The sequence below is a fragment of the Ambystoma mexicanum genome, chromosome 9 (genome assembly GCF_040938575.1).
Source record: "Ambystoma mexicanum isolate Mex_15411 chromosome 9, UKY_AmexF1_1, whole genome shotgun sequence".
Lineage (NCBI taxonomy): Eukaryota > Metazoa > Chordata > Amphibia > Caudata > Ambystomatidae > Ambystoma > Ambystoma mexicanum.
Window position 1 is genome coordinate 1,065,152,436 of NC_090931.1, and position 13,405 is coordinate 1,065,165,840.

Genomic DNA, 13,405 nt, shown 5'->3' on the forward strand with positions numbered 1-13,405 from the left:
TCAATTTGTCAAAATATACATTTCGAATTTCACCGGATTGATGGCTAGTGTACTCGATCAGAGATCACCGTGCGAAACCCACTGATAGTAATGTTGCACTCAAGCATTTTGCAAAAAATGCTAGTTTGTAATAATGTCACTGTCTAATAGTATCAGATGTAGGATATACTTTGTTTCATTCAAGGGAACTGTCAGTTCGCATACCTCAGGGTCTGGATCAGCTCCAAAGGACGATGTAATTGTTGTTGAAGTACCAGCATCACCCTGTAACACAGTACTTGTTTTTAGTATTGATGAAAAAAGTGAAATTAAACACACACAGTGTGATGCAGACAATGGTAAATATTAATAAAAACCAATAAATGAAACATGTAAACAAACAGGATACGTAAACTTTTTCATATTATCTCTAATTCTGTGCATAATACATTTCCGGAATTGAAAAGTGTAATAAAACTACCTGATAAGCCCTCATAGTTGTTGACTCCGGGAAAGAAATGGATGCAGAATCTTGCTCCTTCAATTTCAGTGCATTGTCATGGAGTTGAAAAGAGAAAATTAGATTTGAATTAGAAATGTGGGAAGACCTAACTCTGAACAATAAGAACTGAAAGCAAGTCTGTATTTACAGTGTCCATAAATAGTTTTCTATGATGCTCCTAAAACCCGGGACAGATGTATAGCAAAATGGGGTGTAGTTTTAAAGCAATACAATCTTGTCAATATGCAAAGTATTATAAGGAACATTTAAACCAAAAACACCAATCTGTCCATGTAGTTACCTGTTCACTACCCCAAGGCCTACAGCTAAATCATGAACCGTGACTCACCTGAGGCGGTGTGTGCATGAATAGAGTTGGAATTGCATTTGGAAGCAATTTACGAGTCGATGCTTCTATGTGTACTGCGATTGGTCGTACATATTTGTCGTAAAGTGCAGGCTGCAGATGCGGAATCGATCACCCCTCAAGTCCCCCAAGACATCCTGGGCTCTACTTTCAAGCTCTTCTGGCGCAAATCTGCAATATATGACCCATTCTCTTATTAGATCTGTATTCTTCGCGAATATATGCATTATTGTGTCTTTCGGTTTGGTATGGGTCTTAGAACGGCAACCGTAAACCATACAAGCAGGCATTGTTGGAAATTCTGTTTAAAAAAAAAAAAAAAGGTCCACATCGTAAAAATTATTTTGCATGAATGCGTGAGAAAGATGGAATTATATAATAAATTCTTCTATGCAATGTATATTTTGGTCACAGAAGCAAAACCTCTGTAGCGTAGCCGAATGTATTCTAGGATAACTTTCATACACAATTGATTGATGTGATGCAAATTGTAACATGTTACTCGTCCCTTGAAGGTACTATCATGCATCAAAAGGAAACATGCCTATAGACACGGTTCACAAAGGATGCAATTCTATCCCAATTGACACTGATGACAATTGCTATATATCGAGACCAGAACAAATTAAACTCAAGTCAATGGTAATGACAATGAGATGAATGAAAATTGCACTACTGGGTACATTCGCTCGAAATAGATAGAAATGTACAGATCAAGAAGATATGATTAGGTGACCTGCCCTTACCTTGACCAACAAACTGTTAGATTCAGCAAGCAGGGTAGTTAGTAGTAGGAAGATGTTCACGAGTAGCACGATGACGAGCTGACTTTCAGTGCTCACAGATGTTCTCATGATAAATATCAAGGGGTTTATAAAGAATTAGAAAAGTGGGTTTGTATGTGAATGAGGGACATGTATATGGTGTGGTCTTATGTGGATAGCAGAGGCGTGGCCTACTTCAGGGGAGTGGCCTGCTTCGGGGGAGCTTGCCTGGAGACACTGGGTCTGGGGAAGCCATGTGAATAATGGCCCCTGCGTGTAAGATACCTTTGACGTGTACATGGTGTTTGGCACCTTGGCCTTTCCCACCCTGCCAGCCCCCTTGGGAGTGCACAGACACAAGTTTGAACTGACATTGATGGGGCAGGGGCGGATGGACGGCCAAGAGGTATGCAGAAAAGGGCCGGAACACTGCTGGATGAGACACACTTATGTGGATTTCAGGGGCACTGTCTGCTTCAGGGGAACCTGCCTGGAGACACTGCGTCTGAGGAGGGCATGTGAACAATGGCCCCTGCGCGTAAGATACCTTTTGAAGTGTACATGATGTTTGGCACCTTGGCCGTTCCCACCCCTGCCAGTCCCCTTTTTCAGCGCACATTCACTGGTGCGAACTGCCGTTGATAATGGAGGGCGGATGGATGGGCATGAGGCGTGCAGACAAGGCCCGGAACACTGACAATAAAAAATTGAAACCACCATTCATAAAAGTTCAGTTGTATTTAATTTTGTTGCCGATTTTGATGCCACACATGTACTACACATTATATACTTTGGGTTGGAGCACAGTGTGGGAAAATCCCCTGTACTGACTGCTGTCACTGGGGAATGTGTCTCTAATGGCACCAGCGACACAGGCGGGTATTACTCGTTGGACACGGTGTCCAAGCGTCCTATGAAGCCACCATGTAAACGAATGATAGGCTAGCAGCTTGTTGCACCTGTGGAAGAGAAAGATACAAACTGTTTATTAATGAACAAGATAATTGTATTAAACCTTAGTTGAAAATGCAATCTTGTATCCTATGGCATTGTTGCCAGTACAAATGTTACTTCACGTATCAATCCACTTGAGCTTTAAAGTGTAGACCCATTACAATATTGAATGACTATGCATTCTGTTACATTTGGGACAGAAAGAAATAATGTTTGATGGTTGTACAAGAAATAAACATAAGATGACCACTATGATTTCCCCAAATCTGGAGTGATGGATAGAATTGCAAGACTACATTCATTCGGCAGTGATAGATAAAAGTTACAACAATATAGGAGACAACCATGAAATTTTAGTGGCCTAAATTACATCACCTCTAGAGTACACTTATTCGTTACTTGGATTGCGTTGGTGAACTGTTGCGTGAAGTTCGTGCATAAACACCATCATAATCCTCAACACGGGTTGTATACAAATTGTTCGTATTAAAACTGTTCGAATGACAATTGACCTTTTCACAATTGACCGAATAGTGAAGGTCAATTGTAACATAAATGCGGGGGGAAACCCCTCCCCCAACTCGCCACCCAACCCAAACCCGCCCAAAACCATATATATATATATATATATATATATATATATATATATATATATATATATATATATATATATATATATATATATATATATATATATATATTACCAAAGCGATATATATATGCGGTCAATTGTGAAAAGGTCAATTGTGACCCTTTAAATTCGGTCAATTGTTCATTCGAACAATTGTGAACAAACAATTTGGGTAATACCTCAACACGGACCGTGTGAGGCAGTCTGCCCTGAAGTCATGCAGCTCGGTAACACATTGCGGCCGTGTCCTGTCTTCCGATATGGAGGCAAAGCATCCAGCGTTTTCTCGGCAGCAGGAGTTCTCCTCCTCGGTTGGCATTACCGCGCACCGATTGCAGGTACACCAGGTGAAGACGTCGTCCATGCGACTAGGCTCAGGCTCCTGAACTGGTGATTCGTCCTCTCAACTGTTGTCTGAAGCCCCATTATTTCCGCATCTTTCTCTTTCGAGTAATTCTGCCTCGTAATACTTTGGCTCGTACTGGTAGGGCTGTATTGTTGCCATTATGCGACAAAATAAAAATAGATAGTAATGATAGTACTAGTATCTGTTCGCACGGACTACGAGCAACAACGGTAGCTGAACAGAGCACAAACGAGACACAAAAAAATACAGTGAAATGATTGGAAAGCAAATCTGATGTTGTCTGATGAGAAGTGGTCTGTTTATACTTATTGAGGAAAGAGGCATCCTGCCATTTCAATGGAGACGTGTCATTAGCTGAAGCACAGAGAATGTTGACGCGCAACGTGCATTGGCGTTGTGAAATGGGCGGTACGCGTCTAGTGATGTCAGCCTCATGGAAGGGGGATATGATTTAGTGCCGCCAGGGCAGTTGAACTTAGGGCGATACAGCAACGGATAAGATTAGCACAAGATGGCGCGCCCTGCTGCCTGATTTCGCATGTGTAAAAATGAGGAAAACTACAGTAAGGTGCATAAGAAATGTTTGTACGATCGATCAACGTATGCTTAAAAACACATGCCCGAACCCTCTGGATAATAATATTTTTGAGCTCACTATTCCTTTAACACATCACAAAATTACAAAAGAAGTAAACGTTGGACTGGTTTTACTTAACGTACAATTACTCTAGACTTATTTTTGTGTATCTGTCTGTGCCAGAGTTTGCTCACTACTTCACCGTTTATAATAGAGTACAAGAAAGTAGACCATGGCACAACTAACTATTGTCTAAATTTACATTTCAGCGTGCAAGGCCGTGATGGCACACAGCTGATCACACCTGCACCAGTAAGTATTCTTTTCAGCCTTCTCACCGCTGAGATTTGTTGTTCTTACCATGTTTCTGAAGCTAGTGGAATGTGAAATACGTAAAGAGTTCTTCTTTGTCAACGGTTATGCTTAACGTGGCACAATAAACCAGATTAATGTCAGTCATGTTTATATGATTGCAATGTAAAAATATCACGTATTTCTAATTATTGTTAATACGTTTATACATTTGTGAGCACTAGCAGGAGCCACAAACAGAGTAGGAGAAAATAAAATATTCAGAAGAATGTACCTTCTTTGGTCCCCATTCATCGTGACCCTCTTTAATCCTCACCCCCTACACCCTTGCCTACGCCTCTGCCTGTGCCATGAATATCCTGTTGCTTCACAACATTTTAAAATGTTTACCATTAATAATGATTGAAGGAATGCTTGGATTTTCTGTCTGTTTAATCACAGCCTGTAAAGACGGAACGTTTCACCTGTTCGCATGCCAAGCAGCGCTTGCAGTGAAAAATAAGATCAGACTTACGCACTTTGAACACTCACTTGTTTGTTTCTTCATGTATCGCCGTCCTACCATCTCACTCTTCCTTTGCTACCTTATCTGCTGATTAGGCTGCCTGTACTCTGTCATCTCTCTCTCTCTTCTTCTTCTTTAGACGCTCTATATCCAACTTTCTTCCTTCTCGTAAACCATTTTTGCGCTATGCGACATGCCCTCCGTTGGTTTGAAGGACGTTGGCCAAGTTCAGGTCTCGAGGGGGACCACGTGTGTCTTAGTCCTCCAACCATGCTCTTTATGATAGTCCTCCAACCATGCTCTTTATGATGGTTGTCTGTTCTTAGGTAAATGTTCTTATTTCTCTGACCTCTTGCATACTCGGTCAACTCATCTTAAACGTCTATTTCTAACTTCTTCACATCTTCTTTCTCCCTCTACCCCTGATCACGGTAGCAATTCTACTCTATCTGCTTCTGATTTTGCTTTGTTTTTCTCCTGAAAGGTGGCGTCTATTCGTTCTGCCATTGAGTTTTCAATTCTGCCTTCTGCTACTATCTTTTCTCCTTTCCTTCCTAGAATTACTATTTCTTGCTTCTCCCCAATCTCTAACGATGAAACCTATCTTTTGTTGACAGTGTCACACCACTGCTTCCCCGCTTGACCCTATTCTCTTGATGCTCATTCCTAAAATCTACCCCTCTCTTCTTTCCTATCTCACTTCCTTCTTTAATATCTGTCTTTCGCCTTCTGTCCTCCCCTCCTCTTTTAAGCATGCTTCCATTATTCCTATTCTAAAATAAACTTCCACTGACTCTTCACTTGCCTCTAATTTTCCTCCTATCACTCTTTTGCCCTATCTTTCTAAACTACCCGAGCGCCGCGTTTACTCTCAAGTCTCTACTTCTGTTTCAGATAATTCTATTTTTGCTTGTTTTCAGTCGGGATTTCAGCCTTTTCACTCTACTGAAATTGCTCTTCTTTATGTCTCAAACTCTTTATTTTCTGCACGTCACTCTAAACATTTATCTCTTCTTATTCTCATAGACTTGTCTGCAGCTTTTGATACTGTCGATCACCTTCTTTTACTGACTTCTCTTTCTTCCTTTGGGTTCTCTGGGTCTTTTCTTTCTTGGTTTTGGTCATAGATGTCCCAAAGGACATTCTTCTGACTCATTCCCGCTTGTTCATGGTGTCCCCCAAGGCTCGGTTCTTGGCCCTTTTCTCTTTTCCCTCTATACATCTACACTGGCTGAAGTGATCTCATCTTTGTCTATACCATCAATTTTATGCAGACGACACTCAACTTTTCTTGTCTTTCTCATCCTTCAAACTTGAAGTTCACAATAAACCTTCAACATGCCTTTCAGCCTTTAACTCCTGGATGTCGGAACATTTTCTTGTGTTAAATGCTGCCAAAACTGAGGTACTTTTCTTTCCACAATTCCATCTCCCCTTCCTCCTTTTTATTTTGTTTCCTCCTGCTCATCTTCCTTTTTGTGCCACGGCTCGTAATTTGGGACTTTAGCTAGAAACAATCTATCTTTTAAGTATCATATTTCTATATCTTCACGTGCCTGTCGCTATCACTTGTATAGCATTTGCAAAGCTCGTCCTTTCTTGACTTTTGAGGCCAGGCACTGGTTCTAACTTCGGATATCTTACAAAATTTTCTCGCAACTCTTTTATTGCTCTGTTTTCTCTCTTTGGTCTTTCTCGTCTTGCCCCACTGAAATCCGTTTTCAATGCCTCCATTCGACTTCTCTATCTTTTTACACCTCGTGATTCTTTGCTTCTTCTCTCTCTATTTTTGGCTTGCTTCCATTTCATTCTCGAGTCAAATGTAATTTTCTATGTCTTGTCTTTAAATCTAACCGCCTTGCGCCGGTCTATCTTTCCTCTTGTGCCATTCTATACTTCATCTTGTTTTCTTCATTCTCAATTTATTGTTGTAGTTTCTCTTCCTCCCTGTGCTCAGTCACGTTTTCCTTCCTTTTCTCTGTTAGCGCCTTTGCATTGTAATACTCTATCAATTTCTCTTCTTTCATTTTCTTCATATTCTTTATTTCATGTTTCACTGAATACCTATTTTCTCCAATCTGACAAACAAGGCTGATTGCTCTTATAGCGTTACTTGCATTTCCCATTTTATTGTACTGTATGTATGTATGGCGCTTTGGTTTGAGGCGCTATATAAATCCCAAATAACAAACAAATAAAAAAAATTAAGCATGTCCGAGAGCATTTCATTTTCATTTGTGGAATGCATGGTAAGCAGTGTTCGCAATGAAAAATAACGCTGTCCAAAACACAGGCATGGCAGACAGTGTTTTTAATAGATCTGTGAGGTCCTTCTGCTTTATGCTGGTGCATAAAGCTGGTGGACCCCATAGGGAACACCAGCATTTGCACCAGCATGAAAATCTATGTTGGCGCAAATGCTAGGGCATTTGTACAGCAGAGAGGAAGGAAGGCGGCAGAAAACGTATTCCACCCTTCCTCTCCGCCATACAAATGCTTGAAAATGAGCACTGACGTTAATGGAAGGACTAAAAGCCTTATGCAAGGCTTTTAGTCCTTTCATTAACGCTACAGCTCTATTGAACACAAGCCCCATTTTGTTTTTGAATGTGTGGCTAGGTGGGTTTGATTTCATAAAAATTAACAAACTTCTGTTGTTGGCATTTCTTTAATTTCCTTCGAGATATAAAATCATACATACAGCTTGTGCAATTGTTTATTAACAAAAAATATCGATAGACCTACAATATTAATTCTTCATTGTACTGAATGCAAAATGTTTATCTGCTACATCAGTGACGTTTCTGTATCCGGACAGCAGAGCAGCACCAAAAGAAAACCAGATGTCTTTAGGCCTTGAAGTTTCTTCTCAGTTTCCATGTATGTAAATCAAACGCATAACTATTATGAAACTATGGTGAACCTGTTAAAAGAACAAAGGGCATTTTGCCTCCTGCAACGTGGCCCGACTTAGATGCTGGTGGTGTTGGGCCTTTGTTTGGCAATGGTCCATACCACAGGCAGCTTTTATTGTGCCCAATTAGGTTATTTTCGTGTCTGCCATATTATATATCGATGTTTGAAGGGCACATTTGCTTCTCTGTTCTGTAACATTTTAACAGCTCGCAGTATCCACAAGATACAACCTCAAGCGCAGTTGTGGACCAACAAAGTAATTCTGATGACAAAGCGTGATCATTCTCTGTTTTTAGAAGCACATTCTGTTTAGGAGGTTGAGATTGATATGAGGTGGGAGACCTCCCAGGAAGTTGCATGAGCTTCATTGGCCATACATGACTAGAGACACTAAGGCCATGTTAATCGAAGTTGCCAACAGCCTTTCTGCTTTCTTTTGATTACGGGTGGCGTGGGGACTGGGGGCTTTAAAGTGTTTTTATCAAGGTTTTACATCAAACATTCAATACATATGGTGTCATGAAGAAAACAAAAATCGAGGGGATTACGGAGGGAAGCAGCAATAGGCGTTCTGACAGTTCATCAGCACGGATGCAATATTACATACATAACATTAATTATAGCATATAATAACAGGAGACAATGGTGAGTTGTAGCAAAATTGGTTTCTAAGCTTCTGTACGCTTGTTATAACCACCAGGGTCGTGGGGTGGTCATGGCTCAGGGGTTTACTGCTTGGTATTATTTTGTGCACCAGCGTAGTGCGGGGGCTGGCGGACCGTTCTCAGAAAATTGCTCTGCGTAGTCTAGAAAGGGTGACCATATGCTCTGGTATCTGCCCATGTTTCTCATGTGGGTGGCAGTTATTTTGTTCAGCAACAACTGTTTCTCAGCATTTCATCCACCTCATGGGGAGTGCCGGGCTTTCTGGCTGTTTCCATAGCCGGGCTATGGTGATTTGAGCTGCTGTGAGCAAGTGTGTGCATAGGTCCGCCAGGCGTCCTGTCAGTGGGAATACCCCTTCGCCTGTGTCCCCTAGCAGAACTATCCCCGGGTCCCATGGAATTGTCAGTCCCGTGGTTAATCGAATCTGTTCCAACACCTCTCGCAAGAATCGGATTTACATTGGGCATGACCATAACGGATGTAGCAGTGAGCCTGTAGTTGAGCAGCCTCTCCAGCATTGTGATGATATTGCTGAGTTGCTTTTGTTTAGCATTTCTGGGGTTAGATGCCATAGCACACCTTTACTGCGCCCCCTCCTTGTTCGTGATGCATTTAGAGCTCCTGTGCATTCGGGACCAAATGCGCCCCCAATCCTCTAGCCCTAGTTCTCGCCCCAGGCCCCTTTCCTATTTGAGCATGTAGTTTTCTTTCTTGCTGGGGTCAGATTTGTCATCTAGTCTATATAGGAGAGAGATTTTCCCTTTGGGGGCCTATGCTTTTAGGGTGCCCTGTAGTGCAGTTAGTTCCCTGCCCCCATGTGTTCTTGTTTTGCTTTGTGTCATCCAATGCTTAAGTTGCGCGTATCGGAATCTTTCAGCTTCTGTAAGCGGAAATTTCATTTTGCACTCTTCAAATGTTAATGGGGCCCGTTGACAAAAAAGTCTGCTACTCTGTTTAGTCCCCCTTCCCTCAATTTGTCAAAGCCCTCTGTAGATGTCCCGGGGTGAACTCGGGGTTGTTCCATATTGGGGTTAGGGGTCCCAAGGAACCTTTGTTGGCCCATTTGCGAGCCGCCTTTCTCCAGCATTCTACTGTGTTTTTGGTGGATATTAACGGGCCTGTGTTCAGGCACCCCGGAGTGTTGTGTATGGTAGGGTTGCAAATGGTGCTGAGCTCCAAGGTTCCTCTATTTGTTTCCAGCAGGGTTGATTGGTGGTTGTCTGCCATGCGAAGGCTTGAGAGAACTGTGCTGCAAGGCAGTATCTGGAGATGTCGGGCACCCCCAGGCCACCCATGTCCGTACCCTGGACTTGGCTATTCCTAGCTTTTTCATGCCCGTTACGTATTTCTGTAAGCCTTTTTGTAGGTTTTGGAATTCTCTCGGGGATCGTGACTGGGAGGGCTAGACTATGGTAGATTAGTCTTGGGACCACGTTCGTTTTTAGGGCCGTAATTCTCCCTAGCCTTTACACCTCTTGTTTGTGCCAGCTCTCTAGGTCATTGCACAATTCCTTGAATAATTGTGGGAAATTAGCCCAATATACCTGCTCTATCTTGTTTGGGAGTTGGACCCCCAGGTAGGTGATGTGGGACAATGGACAGTGTTTCTCTGTGCTTCTGTGAGATATTAATACCTAAGGCTTTAGATTTAGCGTAGGTGGCCCTAAACCCTGATGCTTTGCCGAATGCCTCGATGTCTTGCCAAAGAGCTTCCAGAGAGTCATCTACCTGGGTTAGGGTGAGAAGAACGTTGTCTGCATACATGGCTGCTTTGTAGTCGTTGCTGCCCACTTTTAGGCCTTGGTATGCGTGGGTTGTCGCGTATGCTGATAATGAACGGTTCCATAGAGAGTGCAAATACTAATGGTGAGAGGAGGCATCCTTGATGTGTGCCTCTGGAAATAGCGATTTTTGGTGTTCTGGTGCCGTTTATCCTCAGGGAGGTGGTGGGGTGTTGATAGTTGGCTAGGGTCCATTTAATAAATCTTGAGCCAAAACCAAAGTGAATCAGTGTCTTGCTTATGTACCCTGAGTCTAACAGATCGCCTTGTGTGCATCAAGTGAGATCACTGCTGGTACTGTCCCTGTCCTGGTTTCACTTTCTTTAAAATGTAGGGTCTGTCTGATGTTGTCCGGCATGGTACGCCACGGGATAAACCCTGTTAGGTCTGGGGGGATTAGTTCGGGGAGGACCCTTGCCAGTCTAGTTGCTAGGGTTTTCAAGAAAATCTTAGCTTCATTGATCATTTGTTTTATAGGCCGGTACGAGGCACATTGCTCTGGATCCTTTCCTGGCTTTGGGATAAGCACCGTTAAAGATTCTTCCATAGAAGGAGTGATGCTTCCTGTTGACAGGAAGGAATTAAATAGTGTCGCGAGTTGGAAGGCCAGGATATGGACAAATGTTTTATGGAATCGTGCCAGGAACCCGTCAGGGCCCGGGGGGTGGATTTTTCAGGGATTCTATTACTTCCGTTATCTCCTCTTTTGGGAGCTCAAGGGAGTCTATTTGGGGCAAGGTTTCCCCTTTTCAGGGTGGCCCTCAGGTAGCGGGTTTGTGCCACGTTCTCAGTTGGGGTTCCCAACATAATTCCCCTATAGTGGCTAACCATTACTGCAACCTTATCTCCCTCCGCGTACCAGGTCGTTGATCTGGGAATCTAAGTGTTTGGATGTTATTTCGAGCTTTTCTTAATTTGCATGCCAACAGCATCCGGTTTGCTTTGTTGCTGTTCATGTAGTTGTATTGTTTGGTGTATGCTAGTGCTCTAGCTGATTTATCAGGCAAGTGCATTTCCAGAGTGGATTTAGCTTTTTTAAATTCTCTACCTATTTTATTGGTTTGGTGTTTTTGAAGCCTTTCTTCAACTCCACTACCCTGCCCTCTAACCTGGTCTGGTGTGTAGTTGCTCCCTTCTTTGTGCTGCAGCGCAGTTAATCAGTACCCCCTGTACCACTAGTTTCATTGCGTCCCAGACCGTTGCTTCGGGGCACCCCACTGCAGTGTTTTCCCTAAAGTAGCAAGTGAGTGTCTCAGATAGTTTGCTTCTGATTGCTGTGTCTTGTATGGGAGTCTTGGAATTTCCAGTGCCTTTGGGGAGCGCCTTAGAGGCCCTGAAATCGCACACAAGCCATTACTGCGTTGTGATCTGACAGTATTCTGAGATGGATTTGGACCTCTTCGATACATGGGCAAAGTGCACTGGACATCAGGATTAGGTCTATTCTGGAGAGTCCCTTGTGGACGTGGGATTAAAATGTGTAGTCGTGGACACCCTCATTAGCGAGTCCCCAGGTATTTACTGATCTTGTTTCCCCTCATGAATTCAGTGAACCCTGTTACCCGAGAGTAATCCGCACTTGAAGGTGTTAATGTTTTATCGTTGTGTGGGTCTGAGGCTAGGTTGAAATCACCTCCTATAAGGAGGTGGCCCTCTGTGAATGCGATTATGAGTGGGAGGATTTTGCGGAGGAAACTGTCCTGTGCACTGTTCAGGCAGTACATGGAAGCCATGGTCTTTGTTGTTCGAAAAGGAGGCCCTTTACTAGTAGGTATCTCCCCATCGGATCTCGCTTTACTGTGACTCGTGTGAGGGGGACCTCCCGGCTGAATAGTAGAGCTACACCCCTCTTTTTTTCGCCTGCTGTAGCGAAATAGCGACCCGTGTATTGGCTAAAGTGAATCCGTTTCTCGTCCCCCCTCCAGGAGATGAGTTTCCAGCAGATATACTATCTCGGCGGAGAACTCTGCTAGTCTGCGCTCCACTGACTTTCTTTTACCTGGGGAAATTAACACCCTGCATGTTCCATGTTACCATGTGTAATTCTTTATTAGTGTCGGAAACCGTTTTTATTTTCAATTTCTATACTTCGCTCTCCCCATGTTACATTTGCGTGTCCCAAATGTGTATTTAAGGTTATCCCTGTTGCTTCCCATACTGCCCCTCTGATAAGGTGATTCCGTGTTTCTGCTGCTCCCTCTTGACCATTCCCTAGAACCAAACTCTCCCTAAACAATCCCCCACCCCCACCCTTCTGCCCCCGTGTAAAGCGAGCAGTTGAGCCCAGCCCTCAACCTCCGGGGCAACTGGCTCAAAGCCCGCACAACCAACCTTGCTAGAGGCCAACCGGGCATCTTGCAGACATAGGTAAAACATTGTACTTGCATTCGATTTTGTTCGGTTTTCCATTGAGGATCAGTCGCATGTTTCTTCAGTGATTGTCTTCATCCCTGTTTGCGTCATTTCTCCAAGTGATCAATGGTGATAATTCGGGTGGTGGGTTGCCGGATTCCTGCAGGGCGGGTGGCTACCTGTTTGTGGATCGAGCCCTGGGGATCCACTGAGGAGCGAATCTCATGGCCCCAGCAGTGGGGCGGATTTATATATTGGGGAGTTCCTACCACTCGGCCTTTGTCGCTTCTCTTGCTTTTCTGGGTTGGACCCTTGATCCTGCGTCTTCCATCCACCCGAGTCCAGGGTTTTGCGGTGTGTCTCAGCAGGGTTTCATTGTGTGTTGTTCCCTCTTCAGCATTTTGGGCCTCCCCGTCGGGGTTCAAGAGTCTTTCCGCTTCTTTTATGGTGCGGATTTGCCACTAATTGCCCTCCAAGTTAAAGTTCAATGCAGTGGGGAACCCCCACCGGTAAAGCCCTTTCTTTTCATGGAGCCATTTTGTTAATGTTTTTGTTCTCTGAATTGGATACATGTGGAGTTTCTGGCTTCTTGCATTATCTCTTCTTTGACCCTATGGAAGTGCAAGGGGGAGGGGGATAGAGAATCATTGATTTGATTGGATTCTGTGCACCATGTCGAGTTTCAGCGGGGCACTATTGGGTAGAGTCAGAATAAAACGGAAGAGGCCCCGC

The 13,405-nt window shown here is 43.5% G+C and overlaps 1 protein-coding gene across 16 annotated transcripts in view; it reads left to right on the forward strand.

Annotated features, from left to right (window-relative positions):
• The window catches only part of BAZ2B (bromodomain adjacent to zinc finger domain 2B), a 2,602,315-nt gene that overhangs the window by 112,564 nt on the left and 2,476,346 nt on the right, over positions 1 to 13,405 (forward strand). For 15 of the 16 annotated variants that reach the window (XM_069616356.1, XM_069616365.1, XM_069616369.1 and 12 more), the window contains exon 2: positions 4,411 to 4,453. The exons of the other annotated variant lie outside the window; for it this stretch is intronic. The gene's annotated coding sequence lies outside the window, so the exon portion shown is untranslated. The remainder of the gene's footprint in view (positions 1 to 4,410; positions 4,454 to 13,405) is intronic. 16 annotated transcript variants of the gene reach the window in all.